This window comes from Rhinichthys klamathensis, unplaced genomic scaffold (assembly GCF_029890125.1).
Source record: "Rhinichthys klamathensis goyatoka isolate OS25496 unplaced genomic scaffold, OSU_Roscu_1.1 h1tg000103l_1, whole genome shotgun sequence".
NCBI lineage: Eukaryota > Metazoa > Chordata > Actinopteri > Cypriniformes > Leuciscidae > Rhinichthys > Rhinichthys klamathensis.
Genome location: NW_026606642.1, coordinates 3,341,387 through 3,359,067, shown reverse-complemented (window position 1 = coordinate 3,359,067; position 17,681 = coordinate 3,341,387). Strand labels below are relative to the sequence as shown.

Below are 17,681 nucleotides of genomic sequence, written 5' to 3'. Positions count from 1 at the left end.
CAGTGACATCACCAACCCTAAAATGTACATAAACCCCTCCATAAACACGATTTATAGATTATCATGACATAATATGCATATCAATGACTAGAAGATAACTTCACATAAGCTACAGAAATTCATCAAATAACCATTCAGAAATGTTGTCACATGTGTTCACTTCTTCTTTATTCTCTCCATCTTTCTGACATCGGTTTGAACATAAAAGGCTAAAAGTTTTTGACATTTTCAGTGCATGTCTTTGTGAGGTAATCAAAGCTGCTAAATTGTTGTAGCTCTGCCCTCTGTGCTGGGATCAGCAGCTCATTTGCATTTAAAGGGACAGACACAAAAACGGTGTGTTTTTTGCTGACCAAAAAAGAGACTTTAATATGTTATATAAAAATATCTGTGGGGTATTTTGAGCTAAAACTTCATATACACACTCTGGGGACATCATATATTTATTTTACTTATTGTGAAAAGGGCATTATACCACCCCTTTTAAATCAATATCATGCAACTTTTTACTGTAAATAGAAAGATGTAATTATCAGTCAACCGTTTTGGTAAAATCAGTTACCAGTTGATCTCTATTATTAATGACTGTTTTTCTTTATCTGTTCCAGATTCAGGTTCATCTTCAGCTGTTATAGCAGGAATAAGTGCTGCTGTTGTTCTGCTGTTTGTGACTGTAGCAGTCGCTGCTGTGATTTACTATCACAACAGGAGAAAAAGACCAGGACATAAACCAGTGAGAAAATATGGCAAGTATAAAATACAGCGGATTATACAACATGCAAATATAAGATTTATATTTGAAAAATATTCTTTAGAAATATGTTAAAGTATGTATTTGTTTTCTAATTGACCAAAGTATGTGTTTTTCAAACAGTAAACAAGACATCAGGCAATGACGATCAGGTGAGATACCGTGAGCACTAAATCTGTTTGCAAAAAATGAATTTACAGGAGACTGACAACTGTGAGAACTGTTAAAGTGAATTGGTGACATAATTTCAAACAAAATCAGGCCAAAACAAAGTTTGTTTGGAGTTTGTTTCAGGAGTTTGAAACTGCTTGGTTCGTGGCGATTATGTTTAAGATGTGACTGTTTTCTCACCCCTGTAATTTTTGTTGAGTGTTTTTATTATTGAGAGGAGAGTGTGCATCACATTTTTTTCATATTCATCTAAACTTGCTCTCAGCAGTGCATGCAGTGTTTTTGCATACAGTATATCACTGGTCAAGTATTTCAAACGTCTTTTTACCCGACATAAATTAGGAAAAATAATTTCACCATGACTTTATCGAAGACTTAAATGGTGTGTATCTGTTTGTGTTTTCTGTGTGAATGTTTTGTGGTTTCATTCAGAAATCAACACACAGATACGTTCAGTATGAGCCTCTGCCACCGGCTGTCAATAACGAAACGACAAGTGATTCGATCAAGTCTCCGCCACCGGCTGTCAATAACGAAATGACAAGTGATTCGATCAAGCCTCTGCCACCGGCTGTCAATAACGAAACGACAAGTGATCCGATCAAGTCTCCGCCACCGGCTGTCAATAACGAAACGACAAGTGATCCGAACAAGCCTCCGCCACCGGCTGTCAATAACGAAACGACAAGTGATCCGATCAAGCCTCCGCCACTGGCTGTCAATAACGAAACGACAAGTGATCCGATCAAGCCTCCGCCACTGGCTGTCAATAACGAAACGACAAGTGATCCGATCAAGCCTCCGCCACCGGCTGTCAATAACGAAACGACAAGTGATCCGATCAAGTCTCCGCCACTGGCTGTCAATAACGAAACGACAAGTGATCCGATCAAGCCTCCGCCACCGGCTGTCAATAACGAAACGACAAGTGATCCGATCAAGTCTCCGCCACCGGCTGTCAATAACGAAACGACAAGTGATCCGAACAAGTCTCCGCCACCGGCTGTCAATAACGAAACGACAAGTGATCCGATCAAGTCTCCGCCACCGGCTGTCAATAACGAAACGGCAAGTGTTCCGAACAAGCCTCCGCCACCGGCTGTCAATAACGAAACAACAAGTGATTCGATCAAGTCTCCGCCACCGGCTGTCAATAACGAAATGACAAGTGATTCGATCAAGTCTCCGCCACCGGCTGTAAATAACGAAATGACAAGTGATCCGAACAAGTCTCCGCCACCGGCTGTCAATAACGAAACGACAAGTGTTCCAAACAAGCCTCTGCCACCGGCTGTCAATAACGAAACAACAAGTGATTCGATCAAGCCTCTGCCACCGGCTGTCAATAACGAAACGACAAGTGATCCGAACAAGTCTCCGCTACCGGCTGTCAATAACGAAACGACAAGTGATCCGAAGAAGTCTCCGCCACCGGCTGTCAATAACGAAACGACAAGTGTTCCGAACAAGCCTCTGCCACCGGCTGTCAATAACGAAACGACAAGTGATTCGATCAAGCCTCCGCCACTGGCTGTCAATAACGAAACGACAAGTGTTCCGAACAAGTCTCCGCCACCGGCTGTCAATAACGAAACGACAAGTGTTCCGAACAAGTCTCCGCCACCGGCTGTCAATAACGAAACGACAAGTGTTCCGAACAAGCCTCTGCCACCGGCTGTCAATAACGAAACGACAAGTGATCCGAACAAGCCTCCGCCACCGGCTGTCAATAACGAAACGACAAGTGTTCCGAACAAGTCTCCGCCACCGGCTGTCAATAACGAAACGACAAGTGATTCGATCAAGTCTCCGCCACCGGCTGTCAATAACGAAACGACAAGTGATCCGATCAAGCCTCCGCCACCGGCTGTCAATAACGAAACGACAAGTGATTCGATCAAGTCTCCGCCACCGGCTGTCAATAACGAAATGACAAGTGATTCGATCAAGCCTCTGCCACCGGCTGTCAATAACGAAATGACAAGTGATTCGATCAAGCCTCCGCCACCGGCTGTCAATAACGAAACGACAAGTGATTCGATCAAGCCTCTGCCACTGGCTGTCAATAACGAAACGACAAGTGATCCGATCAAGTCTCCGCCACCGGCTGTCAATAACGAAATGACAAGTGATTCGATCAAGCCTCTGCCACTGGCTGTCAATAACGAAACGACAAGTGATTCGATCAAGCCTCCGCCACTGGCTGTCAATAACGAAACGACAAGTGATCCGAACAAGTCTCCGCCACCGGCTGTAAATAACGAAACAACAAGTGATTCGATCAAGTCTCCGCCACCGGCTGTCAATAACGAAACAACAAGTGATTCGATCAAGTCTCCGCCACCGGCTGTCAATAACGAAATGACAAGTGATTCGATCAAGCCTCCGCCACCGGCTGTCAATAACGAAATGACAAGTGATTCGATCAAGCCTCTGCCACTGGCTGTCAATAACGAAACGACAAGTGATTCGATCAAGCCTCCGCCACTGGCTGTCAATAACGAAACGACAAGTGATCCGAACAAGTCTCCGCCACCGGCTGTAAATAACGAAACAACAAGTGATTCGATCAAGTCTCCGCCACCGGCTGTCAATAACGAAACAACAAGTGATTCGATCAAGTCTCCGCCACCGGCTGTCAATAACGAAATGACAAGTGATTCGATCAAGCCTCCGCCACCGGCTGTCAATAACGAAACGACAAGTGTAACGCTGTAAGGAGTGGAAAAAAGGAATCAGAATTTTATCAGAATTTTATCAGATCTGTTTTTTGCCGTAAAGCAATTCGTTACCTCGCGAGACCTGATATCACACGATACTTCCTAACACTTCCTAACACTTCCTAACACGGCTCGCCGGCCCAAAGTTGTAAGGGTGGTTTTTCAGCTCACAGGCACCAGGGCGGTGCGAGACGACCACCATTCAACACGAAATCAGTAATATAAACATTACAATGACTCCAAAGCTGTTCGGTTAAGGTAAAAAAGTTACTTAGTTCACCTTTTAATGTGTTTCCATCACATTTCATGCACGTTCTGTAATCGGATAAAAAAATGTATCTGACTCAATTGCGCATTTGTAGAATTTATACGCATCTTGGGGTTTACATCAAACAACATTTTTGTATGTGAGATTCCAAAAAGTTCCACATAAAATAGGTGGGTGGAAACAGCTATATTATCCTTATACAACTATGCAAAGCTGTTACAGTACTGAATAAAGACTGCTTCACCTTTCCTTGTCCCTGATATACAAGAAAACAGGAAGTTTGACAAATGTTCAAATGGGAGAAACAACGAGAACAAATGACAGGAGGAGGAGCAGCAAGGGGGCGAAGGCCTATATCATTGATGTGAATGTTTAGCCTTTATGTTTTAAGTAATTCAAATTATGTTAGATCTACTTTTATCTAACCCCCTAAGACAATTATTTATCAGGCCATTTTTTACTGGGGTTTACAGCTACTGTTTTTGTTAATAAAATTAAATTAAATTTACATCCCATTTAAGTTCAAGCTTCTGCTAAAAGTTGCTTCATCTGTAAAAGTTGCTGGCGGGAAAAAAAAGTTGCTGGCGCTGGTGCCACTACTTTCAAATATTATAGTCTGTCGTGATTGTCATTCGGGTGAATGATCACTGATTTGGATTAATGGATTATTTTGAAAAGGTAATACAGTTTTAATGTTAAGCATGAACTGTTCACATTTTCAAAACAATGCACAGTTTGTGTATAAATCGTCTGAGCTGTTTACATGATTGATTACAGAAATGCCAGTTTGCAGTATCAATCTGCATGACGAGCTGGTTTGTAGTGCGCCATCTAGAGTCAGAATTCACCATTCCAAAAAAAGTGAAAGTTTACTGCAGCGGTGTTTAGATGTAAACAATAACAATCACTCAAATCATGACTTAATCATAGCTTAGTTCAGTTATATTACAAACTAACAAATCATTTAGTGGCAAGAAAATTTGTATTTGATCTGTAATGAGAAAATCTGATCTTTTAATAGCATTTGTCTGATGAACATACAAAGTTTACGTCCTTTTCAAGAAAATAGTGTTTTGTGTGAGTTCAACTTTAAGGCACTTTAGCGATAAAAATAAATTGTCTAAAAAATATTGCAATCCCAGTGCAAGGGGAATTTTTTTATATATAGGCCTATACTGTATAGACTGATAATTTACAATATTTCAACAGTTTTCATATTTAATATTTCCACAGCTTTTGTTTCATATCTGCACATCAATTAAATAATCAAAATATTAAATAATGTTAGTGTACTAATCTGCCCTCTTTAGGTACAAATATGTACCTTTTGAAAGGGTTCCGCCCCAAAGACATGCAGCTTTTATAACTTTTTTCTAAAAGTGAAGCGATCAAACCACATTCGTGTACAGAAATAAAAAAAAAGGCATAGATGAGTAATTTGCAGCTATGGTTTGCACTATAGATAGCTGTTAAAACTAATATAAAGCAAATTCTTTTTCATATTTTCAGGGACAATTCCATCAGCCCATCTCTAAATATCACAATTAAACATCCCCATAATGACCCTACTGTATGTTCGCTCTGGGATTTTTTTATCCTGCTGAAAATGAACAGATTAAGTTTTATATCATGCTTATGTCAGACTGTGAGGTTCTTGCAGTTAGTCAGTGGAAGCAACAACACGTTGTCTTCCTCTAACTTTCTGTAAAAAAATAAATAAAAATAAAACCTTCATATGAGATATAATAAACAGAACAAAACAAACTTGAAACAATTTCCACAGTATTTCAGAAAAAGAAAAAAAATGTTGTAACTATCAATATCGCTGAAACCAGTGGGAAATGGAATTTAAATAAACACAACTGCCCAGATAGCACACGTACGTCTGGCCGATGTCGGCCCGATGTACAAAGTTCCATCGGCACGATGTCGCTCAGAGAGCGTTTGCTAATCGGCAATATGTCGCCGCAACGTCGGCATATGATCGCAAATGATCTTCGGCCGATGTTTGACCGACGCAAAGCTGTAAATCCCGGCCGCTCTGCATGGGCTTTATAGGACCTTTATTTATTTAGGTCGAACCTTTCTGGCTAACGTTACTCCTTTACATTAGACACCATGCGCTGCTTTCATTGAAGCACGCTCGAACAGACAGACACACACACACACACACACAATTTGCACGCAGACAGAGAGCGGAGATCGCGCTGCACACTCAGGATCACAGAAACTAGTCATCGCTGCCCCCGCGACTTTCATTAATAAAATAGAATCGATACTGAACACATGCAACTTTCATCCCTCAAAATGGCCATATTCAAGAAGAAAAAGTCGAGTAGTTTGCATCACTGGACATAACTGTCAGGCATTTATCGTTTCTATCATAAAACAGTTGACTAATATTAAATGATTTGCAACTTTCATTTCACCTCGCAGTGCTTGCACTCTTTCAATGTTAAACTGATGGAATAACGTGCTCTGCTTCTGTAAACAGGAAACCCCACCTACTTTGATTTTATTGGCTATCTATTTGGATAGACCAGCCTAAAGTAGCCTAAAGTGTAACTTTTAAACCTTTTTGTCATCCTAAAAACAAAGCAGAGCAAGAATTTCCAACATTGGGGGAACAGTTTGGCAATTTCTAATTATTGACATATTATTGTATTTATTATTATTGATGTATAGTTATAGAACTTCTCCCCCTCAATGTCTATAGTGATATACAGCACTGGGACTACTTGACTATCTAATATGAAAAAAAGTAGGCTATACTGACATTGAAAAATATCTTCTTAATTTTGTGTGTGTAACTGTCTCTATAATGAACAGACACAATTCAAGTTAAGATAGTTTAATGACAACAGAAAGAACTCCAGGAGAAAAGGGATAAAAACGGAACAGCAACAATGTACATCCACAGTAGAGACGGATTCTTCCTGGCAGCCTGTAACAGAGTGAAAACAGTGGGGAAAAGCAGTTAGGTCTTTGCTTTAAGAAACAAATCCATCAATAAATATGTTTTAACTGTTTCCTTAATGGACATTGTAGGTTAGAAGATCCAACGAGTCAATGTATAGAAAAACAATGTAGTAACTAGATTTTCTTTCAAATATACTTATAAGTACGTTACATTGGCTTCTGGAGTCGTTTTTGTGAGAAAATGTTACTTCCGCATCTGAAAATGGGCGTGACGGGCGTGAGGTAACAGGAGGGAGAGCGGTCGATTCAAACAGCAGGAAAACAATGGATCGCAATGACATTTCAGACTTACTCGTATGACGGACCACGGACCACAGCCATACAATTATGAGCCTAATTGGCTGCAGAGAGAGCAGGGACAGGCCAGGATTAATGTTAGACAGAACAACGCTCAGAGGAGACACACATTATTGCAGAAGTATTATTATAAAAAAACTTGTGTGGAGTGAGTGTGCGCAGCCGCAGTTTATTGCATCACTTAATCGCGTCTTTTTGATTAGCCTAGCTGTCAGATACTGAGTAAACATTAAAAGAACAGGCCTATTCAATCTTCCCTGGATGTTTTTTTAACGAAAAAATTAAATAATAGCAATCAGGAGAATGGAAGCAGCAATAAAAAAATGAGGACTGTCGTGCTGTCGGCAAATCATTATACCACTTGCAATAAAAACTGGACTGCGACAAAAAGGTACGGCATGTGTTTTTATATTTAATGCTGTTCACTGTGAGTTTTAATTAATAGTGTAATAGAGTTAATAGTGCATCGTTCATTCTGTTTGATAAAATGTGAGGAGTATATCATTCGATAATGTCGTTGTTCTACATGCACAGAGTAATGGGGAATTCTCTAGGTTTGTGAAACGCCGCCACTGAGAACGGCAGTTGTCGTGGTGAGAGACCAATGCTAGCTTATAGATATAACGTTAGCCTATACACGTTCGCTAACGATATACATTGTGCTCACAATATTGTACAGATTATTACCATCATAAATCAGTTAATAGCAAAGCTATTATTGGTCATCTAGGAGTATTGGAATTTACCGATAACAGAAACTATAAGCTTTGATCAGGCGCGTATGTCATGCTCATTAATATTGCTTTTTTGTTTTTAGTTTGTTCCAAAAGATGTACATATAATGTGAAGTCATTTATAAAATGTGGAAAAAAAAGCCCAATTCTTTTTATGTATATGGTATTTTCCTAATAAAACAAATAACTGTATAATATGTTGTTCTTTACATTCCAAATTGTCATTCTGAGTATAAAAAAGCAAATTTACCCGCTCTTACTGAATAGAAACCTATCTGCGCTGCTGAGGCTCCCTCCCTCTCGTGACGTAAAATGACGCGATGTTGAAAAAAAAGCGTTTTTTTACGAGCAGTCAAAGAAACGCTCACTTTATCTACTAAATTTGTGCCCTTATGTCGTTTTAAAACATTTTAAATCCTGCATTACCTTTTCATATGGTATTTTCATTCAAGGTTATATATTAATTTAGATTTTTTTTTTTTTAACTGCAATATGCTCTTTAACAGAAAACGCGAAGTGCTGTTAGAAACTTTGTTATCTGTCCCTGCAAAGTCTGTCAGCAGCAGCGCGTTTTCTACTCGAGCATGTGAAAATTGTTTTTCTCAACATGAAAGTGAAACAATATAAACAAGATAAATAGTATGTTGACTCAAGTGTATACCTACGTTCTGTACGATAAGTGTCTGTTTTATTCACGTTTTTTCCCTTTCGTACTGATTGATCTTAAATGCTTCTTTACATTTTTTGTTTAGACATATTGTTTAATGTTTTCAACTGAAAGAAAACCTTAAAGGGATACTCCACTTTTTTTGGAAATAGGATAATTTTACAACTATCCCAGAGTTAAACAGTTGGGTTTTACCGTTTTCGAATCCATTCATATCTCGCAGGCAAGGTCTCTCGCTCTCTCCCTCTCTCTCCGTGCTAAACGGTTTGGCGCTGACGCACATACAGTAGGCTATGTTCTGTCTCGCATGCGCAGCTCTAGATTCTAGGAGATTTGAACTAATTAATTTACGTGTCGTGTTGCTGTTGTATCAGTCAGATCAGCGTAGCACTCAATAATCGGGACAAGAGAGGTCCCGATCGGGACAAATAAATTAGCCCCAAAAATCGGGACGTCCCGGCTAATTCGGGACAGTTGGCAACCCTACTTCAGTGGGACTCAACACTTCACCACACCGGCCGAGCTTTCCATGGCCAAAGCTGAACGGTTGGTTTTTGTCACATGATCTGCGGTGCGCTTGCGGCATTCTGAAAAGTTGAGATGTTTTAATTTCGCCGTGGCAAAGGCGCGCCTGGAAAAACGAGCGCACCACACCGCGTGTTCAGCATTTCAATTACAGAAATTAGTTATTTACACCAATAATGTGATGCGGCTGCTGAGCAATCTGGTGAGTTTTGGAAGTGGAGTATTGAAGAGCGTTTTTGAAACAGCGTTTTTGAAATATTGCTTACCCCACCTTATGTTCATCTATAGATGCCGTCATCTGAAGTCTTCACAAGTGAGACTGGATCCAAACTGGAGCTGCCGTAATCTCTAGTAAACTTGTTGAGCATCCTGAGATAGAAACAGGGAAGCAACAGGAGAAAGATTAGCATAGCTGCAGTTCATATTATTTCAGACAAAAGATGATCATGTGCACTTTTTACCATTTCATCACATATTAACTGTAGAACAATATTATGAGATGTGTTAATCGAATGCTTGGCTAAAGAGATGTGTCTTTAATCTAGATTTGAACTGGGAGAGTGTGTCTGAGCCCCCAACATTATCAGGAAGGTTATTATGAAGGTAAAAGAGTAGCAAAACCTGAATTTGAGAACTTGGACAATACATATTTGTACTTGTACGCTAAAATTAACACTCACAGCTCCAATGTGAAAACACTGTAAAATACAAATCTTAAATTGAATTTAGAGATTTGCACTCGCAGATGATGTCGCAAAACACTTGTTCTTGGGGACTAACGTGACTTAACGTGGCTTAACGCATAGACAGTGATATTAAAATAAATAAATGATAACTCCAAAAAGTTAAGCGTTTTTCTCCCATAGAAAACGGTTAGAAAACTCTTAACTAGCTTAACGCATTAAGACAGTGGTATTAAAAGACAAAACTCAGAAAAAACATGAGCCCAGAGTGCCAAAAAAAAGCAAATTTGTGTGCATTCTGTGCAAGGTGTCACTTTATGGTTGCGACTTGCGAGAGATACCTTTTTGGGATAGTTCTCCCTCTGTGTTTATGACAATCTATGAGTACAAATTAAGTTTTTGCAAATCACCAAACTTGCTGCCTGTGTTTTAGTAATAATGTATAACGCATTTTTTTTTTATATAACTATTAGTTATTAAGCCTTAAGCATTTAGTCTGTTTTCTATGGGAGGAAAACTTTAAATGTATAATTAAACGCATTGCGTTCATATTCTGTGCTCATTTGGTTTTCTGTATGCTTTATTAGTATGGTGTTTACTAGGGATGTGAATTTCTGCCAAAAATGACATTCGAAAATCGAGGAGCAAAAGTCGATTATCGTTTGAAAATAAAAAAACAAACAAAAAAAAACGCACACTCACAATGACAGAAAGGGAGGCCAATTTCATCTTTAGCGATTTGTCATCAAACAAACTGTTTATTATTCGAACAATTAACATGTTTTCGTCGTTTTTTTTTTTTTTAACATACCGGTAGTTAACATAGAATAAAAAACAATAAGCACGACAGTCCGTTTTTGCATCGCCAAACCAGATGCTAGTTAGATAAAAAAAAAAAAAAATGTCATAATGATTTTATGCAAACCTGCCTTGTTACTGCAAAAACCTACTTTTTAAACAAATTAGTTTAAATCAAAACCATTCGTGTGATGCCACTGCGCAATACACACACATTACCGCGGGATGGCGGGTGTTCATTTCATAAACTGTGGACAATGGTAGCTTATTTAATGTAGCCTATAAATGAATGTATATGTCCAAAAAAACGGATAATGTCATCATACTTGTAGTAATATCGTCGAGTAATAATCTGTTTGGTTGTAAAATGCATACCTGCCAACTTTTGAGTTTTGCTCGGCGTGAGATTTGTTGACGGGGGGGGGGGGGGGGGGGGCTGGGGGGTAGCGACGGGTGAGATTTGTTGACGGGGGGGGGGGGGGGGGGGGTTGGTAGCGACGGGTGAGATTTGTTGACGGGGGGGGGGGAGGGGGCGGGGGGGATTCGGTCTCGCTCGCGCAAGGTCTCTCGCTCGCTCTACGCGGTTTGGAGCACAATCTCTGTCTCGCATGCACGCTCGCTCTAGATAACGGGAGATTTTTACCGAATTTGCGGTATAACTAGTCGATCACGAGTGGCTCAACAGGTAGATATATAGATAAACTCATCTTCCAGGCATTTGACCGCCCGGGTTGACACTTCAGCGTGAGAAATCGGGAGTGTGGCGTGTGAGCGTGTGAAACCAATCAAATGCGGGTGTCTCACGGCCAATGCGTGAGAGTTGGCAGCTATGAAAATGTATTACCTGAATTAAATGAACTAGAATGTATCGTCCTGTGGAATCATTCATTCACAGACATCATACGAAGATGTTCAACTAGATCTAATATGATGCATTTGCAGATTTGCTTTCACTAGACTGTACTGTAGGTCCACGGCCACTTCATCCAACACTGATGTTCTTAAATCTTCCTGTTACGACTCCATGTCGAGTGTGAATTGAAAGCGCTTCAGACGATTCAGTGCGTGAGGAAACTGAGCAGATCATTCAAACTGATTCGCGAACCGATTTAGACAGATCTGCCAACTTGTTTGAAGTCTTTGAACAGAATCGACTCAAAAGAGTGATTCATTTGTGAATGGAGCATCGCTCATGCCCATAAAAGACACAGCGCGCTTGGAATAAAATACGCATTTAACAACATGTATTGCATTAAAATAAAGTAACGAGAGGAACGTCGCCCAACGTAGTAAGTAAATGTAGCCTACTTTGTTACTACCATAGACGGGTAGCTACTACCATAGACAGTAAAGGGTTAGTCTACTACCCACCTCTGTTGGGCGCAGAGTTAACGGTCACGACAATGCTCTTCTTCTGTTGTTTGTTTACACTATGTATAAAACACTGGTATCCTAGATCGCGCAGGAGGGGGTTTCATTCATGTTAGTGACAACTTGTGTCCCTGACAGGAAAATACCCTGCCGCGCGATCTGTGACAGTATAGGCGCGCCGTCAATTATGTCACATTGGAATTGCGCGAAAATATAACGATATTCGAATAAGCAATTTTATGATCGAATTTCGAATGCAGTTCGACTACTCGAAGATCGCGACTCATCCCTAGTGTTTACTGAGTTTGATCTTTTAATACTACTGTCTTAATGCATTAAGCCACGTTAAGCGTTGGTTTTCTATGGGAGGAAAACGCTTAACATGTAATTAAACATGTTGCGTTCTTATTCTGGGCTAATCTGCTTTTCTGTACATAGTAGGCTTTATTAGTATGGTGTTTGCTGAGTTTGATAATACAATTTATTTCTTTTAATATCACTATCTAATGCATTTAGCCACGTTACCGTTTCAGAACATCCCAGAGGACATGGGTTTCATGACATCATCGTGTACTAAAGAAGTCCCATTTCATTGGATGGACGCCAACCAATAAAACGACTCCTAAGTGCAACTATGTTCTACAAGTTTGTGTCTGTCATTGTATTTCTGTGAATGGCATTTTGCACATTTGTGACTACTTGTCTGCAGCTTCAAATTCAGAATACAGGTTTGTGACTATTGTCTGCGAGTGCAAATTTCAACATTAAGGGTGTATTCACACCTGCCTTGTTTGGTTCGATTGAATCGAACTCTAGTTCGTTTCCCCCCTTGGTGCGGATATTTTGGGCAGGTGTGAATACAGCAATCGAACTCGGGTGCGGACCAAACAACCGAACCGAGACCCAGCTAAAGAGGTGGTCTCGGTACGCTTCCAAACGAACTCTGGTACGGTTCGTTTACGGTGTGAACATGAACCGACCCAATTGCAAGAAACCACTGCGCCTTTGAGTTAACAGGCTTCCGTAGTCGGAGATTTTGGCATAATGGTTTGTGTTATTGTTGTTCAAGTGCGAAAGAGAATTCCATTCCGGCGCGCTGTCTGGCCACACGATACTGTTGCGCGTCTTTCTGCGCGTCGTGTGTGCATCATTGGAATGGAATGAATGAATGAGTGTGTGCATCAGGACATTCACATACAGAGCGTTCTCTTTAGTCTAATCGCGCATAGATGCAAAAAAAGCTTTTGCAGTTCATATAATGTAACGATAGTTAGTAATACAAGGATGATGCTGCGTTAAACTGGACAAACTTAATCGCAAGCATTAACATTGACAGCACTTGTTAGCAGTATATACAATAAGAATCTCATTATTTGAATGTGTGAACATAGCCCCTCTCTATGAATGAAAACTTTATACTTTATCCGTCTTCTGCGCAGTTTCTTCATATTGCGTTTGTACAGAATAACACAAAATTAGTCAAATAACAAATATTGCAGTACGAAATATCTCCATGCTGAGCCTTTTTTGCACTTCCTGATTTCCCTACTTGAGAATCCTTGTCCAATGAATGGACGACCTTAGCACACGTGTGGTTTTGTTGACAAATTTTGGTTCACTTGCAAAAAGAGCAGTGTGAAAGCGAACCGTACCAAAAAAATAAATAAATAAATGTATTTGGTCCGGACCAAAGCAAGTGAACTATCGGACTTTCCTGGTGTGAATACACCCTAAACTTCAGATTTGTATTTTACAGGTTTTCACATTGGAGTTGTGTGTAAATTTAAGCATACAACAAGTATTTATTGTACAAGTTCTCTATTCACATCTACATGCTCTCGAGTTTTGCTCCTCTTTTACCTTCATAGTTATTACAGATTTTAGGGGTAAAATGCGAGAAATCTCATTTAATGGACTTTGATATGCTGGGCACTACTCACTGATCTATAAATGACTTGGGCTGAGTTTCCCGAAACCTTCTTAATGCTACGTCGTTCTTAAGTTACACCTTAAGCTGTACCTTTTCGTTAATACGTGTTTCCCGAAACATTCATTGTTAAGTATACCTTCTGTAAGTCATACGTTCGGAAGGTTGGTCTGGACCACTCTTAGCTTTACCTTATCACTGTTGCAGTATAGGAATATAATTCTTAAGTTTTAATACACCCAGACAGTGTTTAATTAGGCTAATTCAAGTGTTTTCATGCAAAGAATAAAATTGTCATTACACTGAATTGTTGTTAGATTTTTCATTATCCAAAGGTACATCAGCTGGCAAACCATTTAAGTCTTAATAGTCTATTTAAAGGGAATGATTGTGGTGGGGAGTTTGCTCAAACTATGGCAGCGATACAGCGAATAGTTGTTCTAAAAGACGGCGCTGTGTGCGGAGCGCTATCAAAGGCCAGTGAAAGCATACTGTCAGCTAAGTCCTATTCAGACGCTAATTGTTCCTCATGGGCTTATGCGGTATTTTAAACATTTACAGGGGAAAGTCTGTGATTTTATTCCCGTCCGAATCCATAATGTCAGTGTTTTTTCTCACCCAACCCGCGTAAAAATCTGTGGCCAAATTACCTACTGTTTTTCTGACAAACACCAAGGTCGTGTGCGTGTTAGTAATTTAATCTCTAAGTTTACAAGAAGAGATCACTTCAAACTTCACTGTTTAAATCCTTTTTGATCACTGCCGAGCACCGTACGTACGATGTAGGCCTACAATTTTATTACTGAAATGCTGGAAAGTATTTACAAGAACAATATTTCATCACAGCTCCACCTGAGCGAACAAAAAGGAGAAAGAAGAAAGCATGTAAACATTTGAAATAGGCCGTTATTGTGGCAGTAAAATATGATACAATTTTAAAATATGTAGGCTAGGCCCGGGGTTTTCAAAGTGGGGGTCACAGCAAGTTGGAAGAAGAAAAAAAAAGCTGGGAAAAAAGTTAAAAAAAGTGCACGAGTGAATAATTGATTCTCTAGCCATCGTTATCAACAAATTCAGCACTATCGCCAAGGACACGACAGCACCTGGTAACATCGCACGTAATAAGGTATATCTTAAGCAACTTCCTAAGGTATGGTTCGTGAACACGCCTAGAAATGGTATACCTTTAGTTAAGTTATACCTTAAGAGTCTTCGTAGCGTGCCGAGACAACGTTATCGGGAAACGCAGCCTTGATTGCTCGTGACGTCATGTAAAGTGAAGCCACCATATTGGTATTCCCACAAATTCTATTGAATTAATAGAAAAGAATCTGATTTTAATAAAAAAAAACATGAACTAACGAGTCAGCATTTTTATATTTGAATACTATACATTCTTACAATGATAACACCCTAAACATTTCTGATTATTATCAATGTTGAAAACAGTGCTGATTAATGTTTTTTGTGTAAACCATTGTAACAATTTAAACCATTTATTTTTCCTTCCAGGATTCATTGTTAAATAGACCCTAAACATATAAACAGTAATTAACACTACTGTTCAAAAGTTTGGGGTCAATAATATTTAAAAAAGGGGAAAAAAAGAAACTCATATTTTTATTCAGCAAGGATGCAATAAAATGACCAAAAGAGAGAGTAAGGATATCTGTTTCAAATAAATGCTGTTTTTTTTAACTTTCTATTCATCAAATAATCCTGAAAAACACAAAAATATGAAGCAGCACAACTGTTTTCAACACTGATAATAATCATAAATGTTTCTTGAGCATCAAATCATCATATTATAATGATTTCTGAAGGATCATGTGAAGCTGTGATGTGGAAAATTCAGCTTTGATCACAGGAATTAATTACATTTTACAATATATTCACATAGAAAACAGTTAACCTATTAAAATAATAATAATATTATTTGACAATATTATTGTTTTTAATGCTGTCTTGGTGAACATAAGAAATTTCTTTCAAAACATTCAAATTTGTACCAACACCATTAGTGTATGTTTGACATTAGTGCATGTTTGAAGTTTTACTTACTAGTCATATGGTTCATAGCGTCTTAGAGATGATGATCAGGACAACAACTGCTACGGTGCAGGGCATCAGCATTGAAGGATCTAGGAACACAACAAACCATTTGTCACAGAGCCAACAATATTATTATACCAGGTTGGTATAATATGCCAGGTTTATTAAAAGGAAATAAGCTACAGCAGAGGGGAAATGCAGAAAAGAGAAAGAATATAAAGAATATAGAGAAAATAATTTCTTAATTAAGGTAACAGAATTTGTTTTTAGGTTTGCTTATTCATTTAATATTGCTCATACAGTGTCACTTACGTTTGGATGTCAAAACCCTCTTAAAATAATAAAAATGTAAATTTGAGAATTAAAAAAAATAAGAAAATTACAGATGCATGATGATATAGCAGGTGAAAAATATTGTGACAAAATGGATATGAAGTTATTTAATGAGCTTCCTCGGTTCACCTGTGTTTCCTACATCTCTGGCAGCAGCTTTCTTCAGAAATGTTGAAGCCGTGGAGCTTCCCTTCTGTTTTAGAGGGGTTAATTTGTTGCTGCTGAAATCACAGAACATTTTTTTTATCAATATTTGTTTACCATTGAGCAGCTAGTTTCAGCCAATTTTCAAGCTCCATGTAAGTGACGTCACCGATTAACAGTAACGTTACAAACGTTTATGTTAAATAAATTAGCTCACTTCCAAGTAACACCTTTACTAAACTCTCATCTACACATAAGAGGTGATTAAAAGCCCAAACTTTCATAAACAAAAGCTAAACCGAGTTAACGTTAGCTTAACCTCTTCTGAAAACGGTTGAGATGCTAACGGACTTTTTCCGAAGACACTAAACCATGGTTATAAAGTAAATTTTCAACAAAAGCGTGTCAATTACAAGTAAGAGAAGAATCAAGAACAGTTGTGTGTATTATTTGTGTACTTTTAGAGACTAATCTTACCTGAAAGCAGTGAAAACAACAGCGAGAGAAGGAGTTTTGCTGCCTGTCAGTCGCAGTGGTCCCGCGCCGTTTCCATGGCAACTCTGCGCCACTCCAGTGTTTGAAAGCGACTCGAAAGTTCACGCGCACGGCCATTGATTAAACCACGTCAAAAGCATGCAGCATTTACAAAATAAATAACTAGAATTAGAACATTACTTAAATAAAAATCTCATAAATATTAAATTATTAATTTAAAACTAATTTTGGAGATATATGACCCTTTCATATGTTCAATGGCATATGCCCACACATAATATAACAAACTGCAGTCGCAATAATATGACCACCGTGCACACGCATTTTAAACGTATATTAACAATAACCATTTCACAGTTGCAACAAGTCAGTACAGTCATTAAACCCATCTTTTATAAACTCTAAGCAACCTGGTTTTGATTTAATCTTGACATATTTAGCCTACTACCTATTAAAATAAATAGGCTAAAGTAGTCACAATAATGCTCTCACATACGCTGTATTTTGTGATCTTAGCTGCGGCTTATTTCCGTCATTGGTAAATGAAGCGGGGCATGGTCATATAAATTGGCCTATTTAGCCTACAAAATATAGCCTAAATTTTTACAAACAGATCACGTTTGTTGTGTATTTCACGCTACAACTCTTATAGGAAGGTTCCAGGCTACTTAGCCTACTTTCAAGAACAGCGTGTCCTCCTATTTGTCTGAGGAAAAAAGTGGTGAAAATGGTTCTCTTTAATCTACTCGGACAGACAATTGTTTAT

The 17,681-nt window shown here is 38.8% G+C and overlaps 1 long non-coding RNA gene across 5 annotated transcripts; it reads right to left on the bottom strand.

The window, feature by feature from the left end:
* Positions 1 to 6,745: 6,745 nt before the first annotated feature.
* On the bottom strand, positions 6,746 to 17,212 carry LOC130086946 (uncharacterized). Of its 5 annotated transcripts, none has more exons than XR_008807283.1 (6): positions 16,406 to 17,212; positions 15,953 to 16,032; positions 15,093 to 15,199; positions 9,384 to 9,481; positions 7,182 to 7,230; positions 6,746 to 6,854 (listed from the first exon to the last, which is right to left on the bottom strand). It is a non-coding gene; the product is annotated as an uncharacterized LOC130086946 (long non-coding RNA). The 5 variants fall into 5 exon arrangements; XR_008807282.1 differs by lacking the exon at positions 7,182 to 7,230 and having other exon boundaries at positions 9,379 to 9,481; positions 16,406 to 16,497; positions 16,898 to 17,212; XR_008807279.1 differs by lacking the exon at positions 7,182 to 7,230 and having other exon boundaries at positions 9,379 to 9,481.
* Between the last annotated feature and the right edge of the window lie 469 nt (positions 17,213 to 17,681).